We start from the raw sequence: 5,866 nt of genomic DNA, 5'->3' as shown, positions 1-5,866 counted from the left end.
CTACAAATCAATCTTGTTTCTTGATCAATTCTGCCAGTGTCTTTCTTTTAATTGGTGAGTGAGACCATTTATATTGCTGGTTATATGTATTAGCTTTTCTTTAGTTTTTTTATGTATTTAGTACAGGATCTGCAGGGTCTCACTATGCAGATTGGTCTCATAGTGATCCTCTTGTTTTCAGCCTCCCAGGAGCTGGGATTACAGAAGGGTGCCACCACGTCCAGTCTTAATCTCTGTCTCAGTGCATCCCAGAGGGGGGGGGGTTGGCACAGCACGCTGGGGATAAAACCCTGGTCCCTGCGTCTGCCTAAACTGGCACTTTAATCTGATGAGCTATCTGGATGGCCCTAGCTTTTCTCTTACATGTTGTTTTCCTGTTGTTGGTCCTCTCTCTTACTCTTTTGTTGAATTGTTTGCCTTGCCTGGTAGCTTCTTTCTATAAATATTCATCTGTTGTGGTCTTCATTGTCTCTTTCTAATATATTCTTCAAAGCATTCTATAGTGTTGTTTGGAATTTTTTCTTTAGTTTTTCGTTGTCATGAAAGTATTTTATTTCTCCATCAATTTTGAAGGATCGTTTTGTGGGGTACATCAGTCTGGGCTAAAGAGTGTTTTCCCTCATGGCATGAAATAACTTGCTCCAAGCTATGATTCTGATGGGCTTTGCTTTATAGGTGGTATGTATCTTTTCTGTAGCTGCTTTTAATATTTTATTCTGATGCTGAGTTTCTAGAGTCTTAATTATTATATACCTTGGTATAGTTTTATTTTGTTTATGGCTGTTTGGCATTCTACATGCTTTATTTACCTGTATTTCAAATTATGTTCCATATTTGGGAAGTTTTCAGCCATTATATGTGTGAATAGGGTTTTTTAATTTATTTTTTAATTTTGTAAAGAATACAAAACCAAAAAAAAGCATTAGAAATGATACAAAATTTCCCTATACAAAGTAATAGGAATTCAACAATAGTTGCTGTATTGCATGATGCTATCTTCAAATTAGCTATTTAGGTTGCCAGATATAAACATGCAAAATAGGTTAAAAACCAAACAAGACAACAAAAACATAATAAGAAATTAAAAAAATAAAATGAAAATAATTTTAAGCATTAACTGCTTCTTTTAAAAGACCACCAGTCATCTGCATTACAATTATCCAAATTATTTTGCGCATATATATATTTTTTTCTTTTCTTTTTTTTGTCCTTTTTCTCATCCCAGTTCTTCCCATTGAACAAAGTCTTTGCCTTTCACGGTATCTATTGCACATTTCAGATTTTATTTACTCTTTCAGGTTCTCATATTGTGAGACAATACGATGCTTGATCATACAGGTCTGACTTATTTCACTTACCAACATAGACTCTAGTTGCATCCATTTATCTACAAAAATCTCAAAATTATCTTTTTTATACCTGAGTAATACACCATTGTGTGAAAATACCACATCTTCTTTGTCCATTCCTCAGTTGATGGGCATTTGAGTTGTATCCATGATTTAGTTATGAGAAATTGTGCTGCTATAAACATGGGTGCACCTATATCACTGTAGTATGATGATTTCAGTTCTTTCAGAGAAGCACCTAGGAAGGGAATAACTAGCTTGAATGGGATGTTTTTTGTGTTGTCTCTAGCTTTCTCACTGATTTCAATCAATTTCATGTTGTTCTTTGCTTCATCCTGTAGCTGTTGAACTGACTTTTAATGGTTGTTTGTGATTTTTAAAATATCATTGTTTTCCTTGTCACTAGTCAAGTTCCTGTCTTCTGGATCTGATATTCTATCCTCATTTTTATTCATTCTGCTGAGTATACTCTTAGTAGAATTTCTTATGTCCTACATTTCTGTTTGGCTATGCTTCATGGATTCCATTTCTTGTCTATGTTTTTTTATTCACAGTCTCCATCATTTTCCTGCACTCTTGTACTTGCTTATATATGTCTGCTTTAATGTCTTTTTTTGTGATAGAACTTTCATTTTGCACCTTAGAGATTATTTTTTCTATGGCTTCTTCCATTTTTTGTACTTCTGCTGGTAACATTTCAAAGAGTTACATTTGATGAATTCTGATTTCCTCTATTCTTTTGTGCTGTGGACTTGTCCTGGGGCTGGGCATATGGTATGGCATTTTTCTTCTTCATATATTCATTTTCTATATTCTATTTTATTTTGTTTTCTGTGTTGCTGCTTGTAGATTTATTATGTTAGATAACCTTATCACTGGTGTTGAGGCTCTCTTAGGAGGTATCTGTTCCTCTGTATGTCTTCCTCTGGATGTAAGTGGTTCTTCACAATTCTTTTTTTGTTTTGTTTTGTTTTGTTTTGTTTTGCTTTGTGTTTTTTTTGTAAAGCATTTACAGGGTCTCACTACACAGATTGGACTCATAGTGATTCTCCCATTTTCAGCCTCCCAAGTGCTGGGAGTACAGGTGCACACCACCATGCCCAGTTTCAACCAATGTCTCAGCAGGTCCCAGGGGTGGGGCTAGCACATCAGTCTAGCGGCCCAACCCAGGTCCCTACATTTGCTTAAGCAGGCACTTTAATCTGCTGAGCTATCTGGCAAGCCCATAAGTGGTTCTTGAACTTTATGTCTATCCCAAGAACCTACCTTCCCAATATATTAAGTCTTGGAAGATTGTATCAATTTGACTTATGGCCCATTCCTTTGGAATCAAACTATGGTGATATTTATGACTGCTTACAATCACAGTATTGTTATAGAGGTTGAAATGACTTATTACAGCACATGGGACATCTTGGTTAAAATAATTTACTTGGCAATAGCAATAGTCTGAAGTACAGCCTAGCTACTGACAAACTGGTAACTACTATCCTGATATCTATATGATAGGAAGAAGGTATAGAGCAATATAATATAACTCAACTTACACCAGGAACTTGTATGAGATGATTTTCAACATATTGGAGTGATTTTACCTTTTTGTGTGGAGTTCACAAGGATAGGAGGTAAGATGGAGAGAAAAATGAGGTGAAATATAGTAAGAGCAAGGTTGGAGGGCACAGAATGATCATCCAGATTTGGGATAATTATAAAACACAGGAGAAATGTTTGAATAGGAGATTTGATGTGAGCCAGAAAGAAAAGACACAATGTTTACTTGCATGAAAGTATCATAAAGTCAAGCCTGATAGCTGATGAAAGAGAGGAAGAGTATGAGTATAATAAAACAAAAAGAAAACATAGCAATCACCTCTTGGATCATATTGCGAATGTTTCATAGGATATTTCCACACCTCTAGTTAGTCTTGTCTATCATGTGAGCTTTTGCCAGGGTCCTAATGTGTTGCTGGTGTTCCTGCAGGATTCCTAGCCCTGAATCTCATGAGTGGAGGGAGAAAGCGGTGTATTTCAGATCTTTCACCTGATTCACAGTCCTAGGTCAATAGAGGAAGGGAAGGGCCAGAGAGATAGCTCAGTAGAATAAATGTTTGCCTGGAAAGCTCAGGGTCCTGAGTTCAATCCTCAGTACTGAAAAAAAATGGAGGAAGGGAAGAATTGAACTCATACTCCTCAAGCCAGCCACTCCATCCCCAAGGTGCTGAATTTGAAAATTGTGACTTTGGCTTAGGAGAAACATAAGCCAGGTCTACAAGTTGGGAAATACAATAAGAACACTCATGGGAACCTACAGCCAAGTACTATTTTGATTGTTTTGGAGGCTTCCACAGCATTTAGGCCTCAGATTTGTGTCATCTTGAAAAATAAAAAAGTGCTAAAAGATGAAATCCACAAGCATTTTGAGTAATGATGACACTATCATTTATCTTTCAAAGCTAAAAAAGCCTCATGCAAATACAGTATTGTATTTAAAATATTATTTCATAATAATAGTTCATGGTACAGTAGTTCTTCACATTATAGAAAGCATTCTTTACATTATACAAAACATCCTGTTCCTCTTTAACCTTAAAAATCAGCATAAAAATCCCATGAAACAATGTAAGCTGGACAAAAGATATCTCTGAGTTATAAATAAAGAGTTAGCACTCTGGAAGGTTTTAATTTAATTGCAGAATCACACAGGATTAACAAGTAGTAGAGCCAGCATTCATTTCATCTGAACAAACAGCATACCCTACATGCTTATTGGATAATAAGCACAGTGCAAGAGTTCGAGAACTAGAAAAAGGAACTTAATGAAAGAATCCTTCAGATCTCACTCACTCACAGGAAAAGAAGAAAGCAAGGAAACTGGTGATGCTGAAATAATGATCTACCTGCTAAGATATATGAAAATCTTCTGGGAGCACAAAAAGGAGGCACACAATGCACAAGGTGGGGTTATCTGGATGTTTCCTAGAATAAGTGTTACTTGAACTGATTCTTAGAGGAGGGCTAATTGAAAATGAATTGCTTAGAGAACTAAATGATTAGATAGCTATGGGTGATGCTAAGGCATACATGCATGAGGAATTTCAAGAAGTTTTCTTTTTTTATGTATTTAGTACATGGTCTGTATGGTCTCACTATACAAATTGGACTTGTAGTAATTCTCCTGTTTTTAGCCTTTCAAGTGCTGGGATTACAGGCGTGTGCCACCACTTCATCTTAATCACCATCTCAGCATATGCCTGGGGAGGGGCCTGGATTGCACACCGGCAGATAAAAATCCTGGCCCCTGCATCTGTCTAAGCAGGCCCTTTAATCTGCCGAGCTGTCTGGCCAGCCCTCAAGCAGTTTTCTACTGCAGCACTAACATGGAAAATGCACAGTAGAAGACAGGGTAAACAGACTGATGAACTGAGAAAATAACAACTTAAGAGTTGAGAAATGTTATTGTGCATAAGACTTTTAATATCTCCTAATGATTCTAATTTATAGCCAGGGATGAGAATTCCTGATATAGACTCTTCCTAGTCCATGATATGGTGTTCAAAAAAAATCACCTCATGGCTAGTTAAAAATGAAAATTATGTAAGTACCTCCCACAGTCTTTTCATCAGATTTGAGGTTGAACGTAGGGATATACATATCCAACAGATGCTGGATAACTGTGATGTGCCTGTACCTAGAGACTGCCACATGAAACTCTAACCACTAAAACATACCTAACCTCAAGAAGCACTGCACACCACTCCCTTACCCACAAAGGATGCATTCCAATACTCCCAGTGAATTCATGAAAATGAATATTGCCAAGTGATATTTTTCTACAACCTATGTTACTATGATTCAATTTAATTGATAAAAGTAAGCACAGTGATAAATTAGTAACTACATTCAAACAAAATACAATAACGATAAGAAAAGTTACAAATTTTGTGGAATTTATTATCCTCAGGCAAGCAATAACTATAGATGTCTGAAACTGCAAATAAAGGGAGACTACTGTAATGGTGGTTTTCAAATTTCCAATCAGATCTCCTATCTGGAGATCAACACCTACCTACTTAAAACCCTAATAGGGAACTCTTTTGAATAGGAACGACAGTTGGAACTTGTCCAACAGTGAGCTGATTATTTCTCCTGAATGTTGAATATTCACCAATGGCTTCTCACCATACTTAATTTAAAAATCTCAAGTGTTCACGATGCCCTATTGTTCCCAGAACAAGCTGTCCTCTCAACACATGACAACTAACTCCTGTGTCAGAAATATCCCTTTCTGCAATCAGTGTTAATGAACTTCCTTTCAGTCAGTTACTTTGAATTATCTTGTTCTCTCCCCAGTTGGTCTTTAATGTGCTTTTGCTCCTGCCATTGTTATATTGCTTCATCCCTCTCTCTCCCCTAATTTCAGTAAATACTATTTTCTCCATGAAGTTCTGTTCTTTTTTTTTCTACAGTTTTATTAATAAACATATAGCAATGAGACAGTTTCAAATCAAATCGGAAGT

The sequence above is a fragment of the Octodon degus genome, unplaced genomic scaffold (assembly GCF_000260255.1).
Source record: "Octodon degus isolate 3935 unplaced genomic scaffold, OctDeg1.0 scaffold00278, whole genome shotgun sequence".
Classification (NCBI taxonomy): Eukaryota; Metazoa; Chordata; class Mammalia; order Rodentia; family Octodontidae; genus Octodon; species Octodon degus.
Note: the sequence above shows the minus strand (reverse complement) of the source record.